The following is a 14,576-nucleotide window of genomic DNA, read 5'->3' on the forward strand; positions in this document are numbered from 1 at the left end:
TGGTGAGGGGCAAGAAGGAAAGCAAACGACACGGTCCAGATGGATGGACGTACGGGTGGATCGATAGATGCTTTGTCCGGTCCAGTGCTGGATGCATATCTCTCCAAAGCATGCATCACGTGAGGAATACTGTACGTACGACTGCTACGAGCACACCGGAGATTGAAGAAGAAGCTAGATATAGGCATTTATCATGCTGCATGTATAAAGGTGAAATTAACATGATGCATCATGTTTGTCTGTGAATAATGGTTCATTCTAAGATTAGTGTTGGAATTCCGGCTGCTGTGCATTATGTACCATTACTAAAAACAAGCCAACGGTCCACCCCAAATATACCGGTAGTTATTAGATTCGGGTCCAATGCCTACCGATATATTTAAGAGTGGACAGAAGGGTTTTAATATCCTAATTTAATACCGGTTGGTAACACCAAACGGTACTAAAAGCTATACTCGCTACATCCGTTTCAAATTGTAAGTCATCAACTTTCTTAGAGAGTTAAACAATTTTTATGTTTGGCCAAAATTATACAGAAGATTACAAAGATTTATAGTACCAAATAGATATACTCTGAAAATATATTTATATTTAATGAAGAATCTAATAATAATTATTTGGTATCATACAATGTTAGTACTTTATTATATAATAAATCCGGTCAAACTTGAAAATGTTTTGACTCTCAAGAAAGTTAGAATGACTTACAATTTAGAACGAATGGAGTATTAATTAATACTGGCTGGTGTTAATACCTAGTATTAATGCCCCCGTCCATATTAATACCAGTTGGTAACATCACTCGGTATAAATCTGGACCTTTTAGTAGGGGTTGTTATTATCACCTGGCACTTCATCAACGGGTTAGTTGGAAAGGAAAGTATCTCTCTTCAAATCATGATTGTTGTGTAGGTGAGATGGTAAGGAGGGATCGCGCGAGGTCCTAAGTGTGAAAAAATCGCATGGCTTGTGATGTCGCGGGTATGTGGGTCTCTTCCCAAGTTGAATTTTTTTTCCATGTTTTCGTACCAGTATTTGTATGTTTTGAGACTTTAATTAGTTTCGGTTGCTGAGTAACGTGGCAGAAGAGGAATTGATAGCCCATTTAACCTAGTATTGATGTTCAGCCTTTTTCTAGTAGTGTATGTAATTAAGATATATTACCACAAGTACAGAATGCTAATTTGTTCTGGTTCCTAACCCTTTCTAGTCCCGGTTATAGAACCGGGACAAGTTCCGGATTCGTAGTCCCGATTTCTACACTCGGGGACTAAAGGTCCGTGAAAAGGCAAAAAATTTACTCCCACCTTGGACTCAAACGTCAAATCTCTTAGCTCACGCATAGCTTTTTACCACCCCATCTACACTGCAGGGGTCTTTGAATGGAATGCCTTCATTTTAAACTAACCCGTGAAGGACCTTTTAGTCCAGTGGAATCCACCAACCGTGACCAAAGACATTTTTAATCCCCGCTGCCCCCCTAACCGTGATGCATATGTTTGTCTGTGAATAACGGTTCATTCTAAGATTAGTGTTGGAATTCCGGCTGCTGTGCATTATGTACCATTACTAAAAACAAGCCAACGGTCCACCCCAAATATACCGGTAGTTATTAGATTCGGGTCCAATGCCTACCGATATATTTAAGAGTGGACAGAAGGGTTTTAAGATCCTAATTTAGTACTGGTTGCTAACACCAAACGGTATTAAAAACTATATACTCCCTGTGTTTCAAATTGTACGTTGTTCCAAATTTTTTAGAGAGTTAAACCATTTTTATGTTTGACAAAAATTATAGAAAAATTACAAAGATTTATAGCACCAAATAGTATATATATATATGAAAGTATATTTAATGAAGAATCTAGCGATACTTATTTTGTACATAAATGTTAATACTTTATTGTATAAATTTGGTCAAACTTAAAATGTTTTAACTCTCCAAGAAAGTTGAAATGACTTACAGTTTGAAACTGAGGGAGTAGGGATGTAAACGGATCGGATACAGACAGATATTGTCAATATTGTATTTGTTTTCACATTTTCTATCGGATTCGGATTCGAACACGGATAGTCTCGAATACAAATATGGATTCAGATTGCTTCGGTTACAAATACGAATAGATATGTATCGAATATGGAGTGAACCGGATGCGGATCATGTCAGACACGGATGTTTATTCGGATATCGAGTAAAGACAACATTTATTCATATCGCACATGTTGTAACACTCGAACATCCTAAGATTCTAAATTCTAATTAAATTATACTTGACGAAGCAATTAAGAAACAACTTTTCCACAATTACATAGATGAGAGAGATTCGATTACATGACATTCTAACTTGCCACATAGCTTAAATTGGAAATACTCAATTATACGATATTATAACTTGTTACATTGATGATACTTGAAGCACTCGTATTGATTAGTCTATTTTGGAGGCTAGATTTGAGCTAAAATCATGTTTGATTAACCACATTAACAATAGATGACATACCATTTTAGGCATTCAATTACATGACATTGATATTCTAATTTATTACATGCATAAATATGTAGGAGATATCAAAGTATTACTAGAGTTTGAATTATTATATGATATTGAGTTTTTATCAAAATAGAATGTCGAATTATTGCTAAAGTTTGACTTTAGTTCTTAAACTAGACTAAGAATAAATAAGATTCAACTTCTATAGAGTGGTAATAGTTAGATTATATTTTTAGTAAATTTTTGGTGCTAAATTTATATTTTTTGATTTGAAACGAATTGGCTATAAATTTTTAGAGACAAATTCAATTTTATTAATGTATATATTTTGTATTGTAAAACTAGAGTAGTGGCAATAGGTAGATTATATTTTTATAGAAATTTTGGTACTGACTTTGTATTTTTATGATTTCAAATGAATAAGTTATAATTTTTTAGATTGGATATTTATTAGAATATATATTATAAACTATCTGAATTTAATATCCAGATTATCCAACATATCCGATATCCGACAGATATTACTCATATTGTATCCGTATCCGATATCCGAAAATAATATCTTTACCACTATTTGACCCCTCTCAGTTGGTCGGTCGGGAAATATCCGTACCATTTACGCTCTTGTTCGGCTGGATAGGTCCGGCTGGGCTGGGCTGGAGCTGCTGCATCTCCAGTCAGCCAACTAGCAAACGCTCTCAACCAAACCAGCCCAGCCACGTATTAATCCCAGCCAACCAAATAGGACATACATCCCTATGAGGGAGTATTATTTAATACTGGCTCGTGCTACCACTCGGTATTAATGCCTCCATCCATATTAATACCGGTTGGTATCATCACCCGCTAATGTGGATCTTTTAGTAGTGATTGGTATTAGCACCTGGCACTAAAGGGTCATCCACGGGTTGGTGTAAGATCTAGGATATCGACAAGGGGAGGGGGAGAATAGATGATTTTAACTAAAAACACAAACACAAGAGAGCTCCTATGTCTAGAAAAACCTATCACTAGTGTGGTTTGCAACCTAGGGTGACAAGAGGCAAATCAAATTCTAGTAAAGTAAATTGCTCAAAGTAAATTGCAAGAATTGAAATGAGCAAGAAAATAACCAGGCACGAGACAAGATTTTTTTCCATGCATGGTGTCGATGACTTGCCGGTCACCTCTAATCCATGTTGAGGTGGATAATTCAAAGAATCCACCGCTCCTCTATCAAGACTCCCTTGATCTTGAGCCAGTTTGAATCAATGAACGTCTCCAAACCTTGATTCCACTAGATTTGCTCTTCACCGCTCCACGAGGTAAGCACAAAGACCTCTCACAACTAATCTCAAGGCACCTCCATAATCTTCTTAAAGGGATCCATGAAATCACCTTCTTCAAGCTGTCTAGGAGCAGCAACTCCCAAGAGTAACAAGTCAATGACACTTGCTTCAAGATTTCCTAGTGCCACAAAGCTCAAACTTTTGATGCAATGCACTTGGATGCTCTCACACTCACAAGAATGCAATCTCTAAGCAAATAGTGAGAGAGAGAGAGGAGGAGGAGGAGGAGGATGATGCTTGCTCAAGTATGTTAAGGATGCTTTCTAATGGGCCAAGAGAAACCTCTCACGGCCGGACAAGTGATATCTATAGCCCCCTCTCGAATTCTAACAGTTACACTCAAAATTGAACCGTCTGCCATTCGATCAAAACCAACGGCTCAGAGTGCAATGATTGCGTATCAGAGATGATCGTTACAGCCCTGGCGGACTGTTCGCGCCCTAGGGGCGGACCATCTGCAGTTCTCCAACTACTCAGAGACGAAAATCGTCTTTGACTAAATCAGAAATGACTGGCGACTGTCCGCGCCCAAAAACAGACCGTCTGCCATTTAGCATTTTCGCCCCCCAGAACCAACTTTGGTTCCGTTAGCTGGCGGACCGTCCGACCCCATGGGCCGGACTGTCCGCTGTTGACTTCCCAAGGCCCACCAGAGACATACTAAAACCTTCAAAGAGGTGGCGGACCGTCCTCCCCCTAGAGCCAGACTATTCGCCCCTAGACAGTTAGCACACCATTTCAAAAACATGCTTGCTATTTTCAAACATAGTTAATCATTTAACCTGGTACTGATAGTCCCACCTCGGACTCGAACCCCAGACTTCTTGCCTCGCGCATAGCTTTTTTACCACCCTACCTACATAGCACATGTGTCTTTGAATGAGATGCCTTCCTTTTAAACTAATCCGTGAAGGACTTTGGTGGGATCCATTAACCGGGACCAAAGGCACTTTTAGTCCTGGTTGTTGCCACCAGCTAGGACTAAAAGACATTCTTTAGTCCCAGTTGCATTGGAGCCACCAACCAGGACTAAATGATGACTTTCTAAAGCTCCCCGCCGTCCCTTAGCCGTCGGACTCAGTACTAAAGTCTCCACTACTCCCGGATCCAATAGCAGCCGAGACTAATATGAAAGATCAAAGATCATTTCTGTACTAGTGTATTGTTGCAAATAATATTGTCCTTCAGTATTAATTATATTATTGTGATAACAAACCGTACAAAAGCTATTGTTGTTCTCTTCTGAGTGTTATCCACCGCGCCAAGGGTTGATGTTGTGCTATACTCCCTCCGTTCCAAAAAATAAGTTACTCTATGATTCAAAATTGTCCCAACAAACAAGTCATCTTACTCTATTTAGAAAATGCATGTGCATATAAGAATCAATTAGTGCCAAATATACTCCCTCCGTCCCAAAAAAAACTATTCATTCTAAGATTCAAATTTTTTCCCAAAAAGCAAGTCACTCTACCCTATTTAGAAAGTGTATTTGCATGTAAAAATCAATTAATGCTAAATATAGCTAATAAATAGAGGCAAACATGGTCATTTTACCTTTTTGTTAATTTGTCCTAAACTTTCTAGGATGACTTGTAATTTGGGACGGATGGAGTAGTTAACAAATAGGGCAAATATGGTCATTTTACCTTCTTGTTAATTTATCCTAGAATTTTTAGGATGACTAGTTTTTTTGGGACGGAGCATATGTTTTCATACTACTATAGCCTGATAACTGATTTGACCAAATGCATGGTAAATTAGAGAAATGCCTGTCCACCCACTTACCATTTCCACGTTCACAATTGTTTAAGACCATAGGCACAAACAATCCAGCTTTTCTTGAAATTAATAAAGCTACACAAAACAAACACTGGGGACTATTGCCGAGACACACCACTAAGAGGTAGCTGCTTGTCTTATAGCTCACAGGTCATTGTTGCTTCAACGGTAAGAAACAACTAATTAACAGCGTGGACCAAGGTAGAAGTACATACGCGAGTACAACTCGATCTACTGGGCTATCTTGGTGCCTATGGTTTCAGTGCGTGGCTTATTTGTAGCTTTATATCCTTGTAATCGATCAAGAAGACGAACAGTTACCGTGGGCAGTTATATATAATTTTCTCGAGAATAATGTGGAGAAATTTAGATATTATACCATCTTTTAGAACTTGTTTTCATGGGCGCGAGGTCTGAGATCGTTTTCTATTTGCAGCAAATTGGAGTTGGATATCGAAAAAGAGTAAATGACCAAGCATATGACCTCTTGATCAAGGACACCTTTATGCACCAATCTTTATCAGACGCTTCTTGCTTCTTTGTCCTAAATCCTATTTCACAAGTTAGTTCAGCCTAGATGAGCAGCGAGGAATAAAAACTAAAATACTCACTGCGATCACCGATCAGATCAGCAATATGATGCAATGACCTGGACCTCAAGTCGTCGTCTCGACTACTGAAAGTTAATGCATGAGCACCAGCTACAGCATATTCAGAAGTCTCTCCTTTTCTTTATTGGTAAACATCTTTAGCCAGATCGTCGTTTAACAGTTCATCTAGGAATATATATAGTGTGCATACTTTATTTCAACAGTAAATTACTAACTAAACCGACAGTTGGTATCTTTATTCCCTCCATCCCCAAAAGATCGCAACTATCCCAAGAAGTCCAACGGTTTCAAGCTTGACCAAATTTACATAAAAGTTACTAACATTATCTTCTATTATCTTAATACAATAGTGTTAAAGGAAGCCACCACGTTTTCCAAGAGAGTCTAGAAATTCTCGTATTAATCTAAAAAAGAGAAGAGTTTACACCATTGGATTTTATAAAGATCTAACGGTCTATATTATTCTGAAAAATTCATATCTGACATAAAAATCTATATTGAATAAAAATTTGGTATTCCCTATTTAGATATGGACTCTATTATATTTTTGATGTAAACAGGTATACATGGACTAGGACTCATCTCTTCCGTAGGAATGTATCCCAAAAGATGCCTTTGAATAAACAAATAATGAATCCCCTGATCTGCAAAGGGAGTACAGTACAACAAGCAAAGTGAAATATTAGAGGTACAAACGCATCGTCAGCTGGTATAAGTTCAGCATGTGCAAAATCAAAAAAAAAATCATAGGGTCCAACAAAAACTTAACAATCTTACTACATGCCGCTCGCCCCCATAATCAAATCTCGGCAAATAATTAGCCAGATGCCTTGATCAAAGAAAAAATTGTAATGCATGAGTTTGCATCTATCAGTGAAGTTAAAAATTGCCTTCCTCCACAATGCAGCTGAGGATATATTTCTACCACATTCGCCCAAAGAATGTAGAAATTCTCAAGTTAATCGAAAAAAGATGATTAATAAATAACTATATTCATAATTTAAAAAGTAAAGAAGATTAGTATTTGAATTCTATGCCATTAATTTTATGGATTAAATTATGATGGTGCTTACTAATCTAAAGAGTCCATATCGATCGAGTACCACTAATATAACTTCGGAATTAAAACTTTTTAAAAGATAGAACATGATCAAAGAATCCATACTGAATACGATTAGTAGGTAACTAAATTTGGAATAAAAAAAATAAGAAAATTAGCAATTGACCAAGAGTCCATATCAAGGCAATTATTAAATAGCTAAATTCAAGTTTTTTAGCAGTTGACCAAAGAGTCCATATTGAATATGACTAATAAATAGATAAATTTAAGAAATATAAAATAGGGAAAAAATAGTTCTTTTGCATAGCGATTAAGAAGCAAATTAAGAAGGAAAAATAGCTTTTTTGTAAAGTTTCCCAAATACGTAAAGTATTAGGGTATGTTTGTTGGAAGCTTTTCCGACAGTTTTTGTAAAGTTACACCAAATACGTAAAAATAAAGTGGGCTCACCAACAAAGCCAAATGAAATCCCGGAACGGCTTAAAATGAGAGGAGAAAGAATAACTTTATGGCTTCTCCTGCCTCCTTAAGTTCTAAAGTGTTCTCAAAATGACCACATTAGCACAAAGAAGCTGCTTTCAGTTTCGGCTCCATCAAAATATGATTTCAGCATTGAAGTCAAAACTAAAGCAATTTTAGAAGAACATGAGGTCCAACCAAACAGATTAATAGCGTGCAATTTAGGGAGTGTGTTAACAACTCTGAAAAATCATTAGAATAATAATGATGGAGAAGCACATTGAATAACATTAGCTTACATCGAACAACTATGAGTAAAAGAAAATAGAGAAATAAATTAACAGGAGTCAGATTTCGAGACAATGATGATGGGAATAGAGGATGGCGAGCTTAAAGAAGATGACCGTACCTTAGCAATAGTACATAAATGGTAGTCATGACGGGGAAATATTCAGCAGTTTTATGCTAATATAGATGTATGTATGCATAAAATTTTAGGATTAAAGATGGTAGAATACAAAAGTTAGCTAGCCGTGCTATTTGCGCGGGACACTTCGCTAGTTTATATATATTCAAATATATAGATTTACTATGAAAATATATTTTATAATTAATCTAATGACATTTATTTTGTAATATAAATATTAATACTATTTTGTATAAATTTGGTTACACTAAAAATTATTTGATTTCTTGGGAACTGAGAGCTGAATTCTTTAGAGAACCTCTCTTTAGTCGATCAACTTTATCGCCCAAGTCTATAGGTAGCTAGACCCATCTATCTGTGAAGCGTCCATTTTCTTAACAAATACCTTCATGTGTTACATGAGGCAGGGCTGACTCGTTCGCACGTTCATGCCACTGCTAGGCATCATACGGTGAACGTGTACATGTCTGACCGACGGGGCCCATCACACCTCCTGTCTCTCTCACGCGACAAGCCTGATATATGCGCATCCGTGGCCTTGTTTCCTCTCTCTCTCTCTCTCTCTCTCTCTCTCTCTCTCTCTCTCTCTCTCTCTGCCCCCCCCCCCCCCCCCCCCCCCACCATATAGCAGGGCAGCCGCAGAGGACACGAACTAGATCGTCGTACCTCCTGCTTGATTGGATCCAGCATTTTGGTAGTCGCGTGCTTGGTTCTCCTTTGAGCCTGTGGCGTGGCTACGCGACCCCTCTGTCTGCCTATCAGCCAGCTTCCATGGATTCCACCCTCTTCATCATCGGAATCATAGGTAAGCATGTATGGAGCGAGGGCCTCTCTCTCTCTCTCTCTGCGGTAAGTGTTGCTCTCTTGATTCAATTCCTTTGTTAGTCTTAATTAATCCATCGTCGTTCTTTTTTCTCTCCTTGCAGGCAACATCATCTCAGTTCTAGTCTTCATATCTCCTATGTAAGTACTCCCTCCGTTCGGAAATGATCTACATATTTTGACTACAGAAAGTCATTCGAAGTAAAGTTTGACTTATTAATCACTCTTAGAATATAATGTCAATTACGAATAACTCAATGTCATCTCAAAACCTCTTTGAATACATATGTATTGACATAAATTTTATAAACTAATTATACATATAATTTAACTAATTATTAGTCAAAGTTTATAAAGTTTGACTTTCTCTAGTCAAAATATGTAGATCATTTCCGAACGGAGGGAGTATCTTTCTAGCTTGTCACAAAAGCTTTCCTAGCTATATCATCGCTGCAAAAAAAGCTTACCTTCCTGTTTCCAACACACGCGGCCACCATCCACTATCTATGAACACAGCAAGACCTTCTGGAGGATCGTGAGGAGCGGGTCGACGGAGGACTTCGAGCCGGCGCCGTACGTGTTCACGCTGCTCAACGCGCTGCTGTGGCTCTACTACGGCCTCACCAAGCCCGACGGCCTCCTCGTCGCCACCGTCAACGGCTTTGGGGCCGTCATGGAGGCCATCTACGTCGTCCTCTTCGTCGTCTACGCCGCCGATCACGCCACAAGGGTGAGGCCATCCAACAAACGTATTACGTCTCCGCGTGAGCAGCATGTGTGGCAGCTCCACGCAGGCCGTAACCTCAATTTGCACCACATTTTTCGAACTCGAATTAAACATTTCTGCTGTGTTCACTCTCATTCCATTGCTTTTTCTAATACGGCCTACGTGCTCATCATAATTCTCATGACTCTTTCTTCAATTCAGACATGTTGTACTGTACTATATTTTGAATCCTTAATTGTTCTATTTCTAGCTAGCTATAGGTCCACTGCTTATTACTGAAGAAGTTTACCTAATTTTAAATTTGGGAACGACTGACATTTTGCAGACAGTTACATACGACTAGCACCCTGCATATGCAATGCAACTTCTGGTCTGTGATGGGATCTTTTAAGCAGTACAAACCTTTTGTTTTAATATATATATATATATATATATATATATATATATATATATATATATATATTATTAATGGTTGATTCCTTGCTATTCTTTTTGTGCAGATTAAGGCTGCAAAGCTGGCGACAGCGTTGGACATTGGTGGCTTTGGAGTTGTGTTTGCAGCCACCACATTCGCCATCCGTGAATTGGACTTGAGAATCATGGTGATCGGAATGATATGTGCCTGCCTCAATGTGCTCATGTACGGCTCTCCCCTTGCTGCCATGGTAAGTTTTTTTCTCAAGTATTTAAGTACTATAATCAAAATCGTCCTTTTTCCCTTTTCAATTAGGTTTCATTTGTTTGCGGTTGATTTTGAAGTGGCATTCTTTTCTTTCCTTTATTTTCTCTATACAATTATATAACAAGATCGACTTTGAGAACATCTCGATTTTAAAACAATGGCAGTCAAATCTGACTACTAAATTTGAACTTTGCAAAAGGAAGGAAAACTAAATTGCTTACCGTAGCTGACTGCTAGTGGGCCAGAAAAGGCTCTATAATCAAAATAACATGAAGTGATGAAGTTATTTTTTCATGTGATGATTAATAAGTGACACAATGATCTTATAGTTTTTTTCCCCAAAATGTTCGTATGTTGCTTGAGCCACAATCAAATATAAGTAGTTCAAGGTTGGAGATATAATTGTGAAAAAAAAAGCTACTAATAGACATATTTGTCATCCGGTGATATATATATATATATATTTGTGTCCACAATTAAAGTTTATCGTCAACAAGCAGGCTCGTGTCAATTATTATTTTTTGGTTGTGTTGTCGTTTCATGATTATCTACAATGCAAATAAACAAATCTTAAAAGACATGTGGACCAAGAAATTAGGTATAGTGTCAGCTCAAATACATTAGGGAGAATTATATATATATCAGGGATATTTTGCAATACAAACTTTTTGTTGATGTTAGATGAATTTCCTGTCTTCCAAAAAGAAGTTCCTACTTATCCTACTTCCACTTGTGGGAAGATCTAGCCGTACGTATATGGTTGATAGACTGTATGTAAAGTCTAGATCTAGCCGTACGTATGTGGTTGATAGACTGTATGTAAGTTCAAATACATTTTTACACACACACACACACACACACACACACACACACACACACACACACACACACACACACACACACACACACACACACACACACATTTGGGCATAGTTAGTGGGGGTGTGGAAAGACGGGGACCTCATTCGGGTGGTCCACGGAAGATTGTTCTTTGTTCCCCTTTGCATGACAAATCCAAATGATTTGATCCCTGACTTTTATTCAAGCCCTCAACGTATAACAAAAAATTTACACAAAGTTAGAGCTCCAAGTTATTAGTAGACTAAATTAATTTAAGGTTTACAAGTAGCTTAATACAAAGAAAACTGTTTGAACTTCAATTTGCAATGAAAAGAGTCAGCTTCAAGTTCGACTTTCAACTATACTAGGAACTAATTTCTGCATAATTTATTAAGCTGCAATTTCGTAACGCATCGGATACGCAAAAGATTGGTCAACGTCCATTTGCACTTTCTTGTACGACATCTATTTGTTGCAAGACGTATTGTTGAAGGAGAAAGCTAGCCGGCACGATAATACATGTATTGATGAGATTATGGGATAAGCTGCGACTTAATTAAAAAAAAGGTGCCTTCTGATCCTCGACCTACCACATATCTAGGGAAGATGCTTGTAGGGCGTAGCTACGTGCTCACCATTATCTTCCCAGTAGCTACATACCCCGATCAATTGGCAACGTACTATTTTCATTTGGATCGATTTTTTTTTCTTGTGGATGTGAGGACCAAGAAACGTCGTTCATTAGCAGCTTAGCACTAGAATTATAGAACAATTACCCGTAAATAAACAGCACTGAGTTGTTTGGTTGCTGCCTGCCAGGCAGCTCGCCGGCCAGGCAGCACCATCTGACCCCAGGCCGACGCCTGGGATTGCTGCCTGGGCCAGGCAGCTTTGTCAGGGTCTGAACCAAACAAGCCCTAATAGCAGCAAGCACATCATGCCAGGATGTCTCCCTGCCAATCACAATCCTTTCGCTGGCGAAGTACTGGGTCACGTGGCAATTAACAAAAATCAAACCTGACAGAATACATGGGCACACAATGGGCCACGACGACCTGAACTTAATTTGACAGGTCGGGCCTCCTGTTTTGTCGCCCTTATTCTTGTGGGCCTCGTTGGATGGCGATTCGCTCTCTGAATTTGTTGTTCTGTTCCATCGACAGTGAAAGTGTGAAACCAACCCCATCGCGCTTTGCGCCAAATTCAGTCTGACAGGCCCTCAATGGGTATCGCTTTCTGCATCTTTTGGGCATGCACTGTAAGCAACATATGGCTAGAATACTAGATGCGCAAATCTTTACATCTACACCCTCCAAGAAAAATCACAAAATAGTGATTATATGGAGTATTTGTTTGCAGCTGTCTCATACTCCATTTTGTTATGCACACGTTCTTTCTTTGGATCATGTAGTTTACGCGTTATGCATTTCAATCAACACTCTTCAAGGTTTCTTTGACAAAATTTTCATGTATTGATGTGGTGGTTGGACGCACAGAAAACGGTGATCACCACCAAGAGCGTGGAGTTCATGCCCTTCTTCCTCTCCTTCTTCCTCTTCCTCAACGGAGGCATCTGGGCAACGTACGCCGTGCTTGACCGAGACATCTTTCTCGGGGTAAGCCCGTCATTCACCTCACGCGTAATGCAAGAGATTTCTCACTTATTACAAACCTTTCTGACACGGCTCTCGTTTTTCTTCTGTGTAATCTCTGCAGATCCCCAATGGGATAGGCTTCGTCCTTGGCAGCATCCAGCTGATCATCTACGCGATCTACATGAACAGCAAGGCCTCCCAGAGCAGCAAAGAAACAGCGGAAGATGCGGCTCCTCTTCTAGCCTCAAACGCTTGATACAGGCAGGAGAAGCATCTAGCCATGTTTGATGCGCGGCGTGCTGGAGTAGAAGCTGGTCTTAAAAACTGTCAAACTTCACAAGTGTGCCTACCACTATCCTAGTGATTAGTGATTATTCATTGTTCATTAAGCGTGTAAAGTTTCTTTGGTGAATGCTATTTTTCTTTGTAAGCTTCGATGATGCCCCCATTGGTCCAATTACATTTTACTATTGTCGATTCTTAGCAGAGAAAATTCGTCATAGAAGGGCAATAATGTCCATGAAGAAATTGTGAAGATTCGTATATTTGGCTATCCAGAAAAAAAATATTTTTTAATTGTTTGTCATAATGTTTAACAAACTCGACATAAATGCAGAAAATTGGGGTTAAAGGTGGTGTTCACACCAATTTGTGCCAAAAGGTGCCGTGGGTGAACCAAACCCAGAAGGCCAGAACAGATATTCGTGGTTTTAGTATATTTTCCCCATCTAGTAGTTGTGGGCTGGTTTTAGTTCATTTGCCAGCAAATGTTAGGAGTCGCTCGGGCTACTGACAGTCAAACCATCGCATAAGGCCCAATAACTATTTTTTTTTCCGGAACAAAAAAAATTCTCGAACAAATTTTTTTATTGCTAGAACAATTAAAAAATTATTCCAGAACAAAATAAATTTGTTTTAGAACAAATTTGACTATGAGCCAGTTTAGACCCAACAACATAAAATCAGTAGTGGGTGACAAGTCTGCTGGGAGTCACCCGTGTGACCCCAGCCCCCCCCCCCCCCCCCCATTTGCCCCATCTAGAAGGTTTGAGCCAGTTCCACACAAACTGGTTTAAGTACCCCTTGGAGCTACCCTCCAGAACATTAGTAAGAACTAAAATACTGGGTCTAGGTGTGATGTATAACATTTAATATATTTTCTCACTTTTCCTTCATGTTGTTTATAGTTATATGAGCTACGTTACAATAATTGTAAAGTATCAATGAGTATTTTCAGGTACTTTTGCCTTTAAATTTTTTCTGGTCGTTGATCAATGGAAGGTATTCACAAAAAATAAATTAAATTAGTATTCAGTCCCATTTTTTGGTACTTGGTCCCATATTTTTTTACCACCAGGTACTTTAGTCTGAGTACTTTCGAGTACTTTCTACTTTGATCACCGTACGATTCTATCAGATGGATGACTCTTATTTTTCTCAATCATTATAAAAATTCCCTGTTCGGCTGGCGGATTTGGGGCTGGCCGATGGAGCTGCTGCTTGGTCACTAATTTTCAGCCGAACAGGGCTTAGCTAGTCACTGTTTGCAGTTTGTGCTTTGTGCTACTGCCATCAATCTTGTAGTATCCTATACCTCCAGACAGTTGACTGAATTATTATTCATTGCCATTTCCAACCAACCCATAGTTTCCATTATGCCATAGAATTCAGAGTACTATATGTAATGCGCTACAAAAAGTTTCAAGATGGGTTATAATTAAGGGAAAATTCGATTCGTGCCACCACAACTCCGT

General features: G+C 38.7%; 1 pseudogene across 1 annotated transcript; it reads left to right on the forward strand.

Annotated features, from left to right (window-relative positions):
* The first annotated feature begins 8,703 nt into the window (after positions 1-8,703).
* On the forward strand, positions 8,704-13,350 carry LOC120706737 (annotated as a pseudogene). The gene is made up of 6 exons (XR_005688411.1): positions 8,704-8,961; positions 9,083-9,119; positions 9,495-9,708; positions 10,206-10,370; positions 12,724-12,843; positions 12,944-13,350. The product of XR_005688411.1 is annotated as a bidirectional sugar transporter SWEET17-like (transcript).
* The last annotated feature ends 1,226 nt before the right edge of the window (positions 13,351-14,576 follow it).

Source organism: Panicum virgatum, chromosome 5K (assembly GCF_016808335.1).
Source record: "Panicum virgatum strain AP13 chromosome 5K, P.virgatum_v5, whole genome shotgun sequence".
Lineage (NCBI taxonomy): Eukaryota > Viridiplantae > Streptophyta > Magnoliopsida > Poales > Poaceae > Panicum > Panicum virgatum.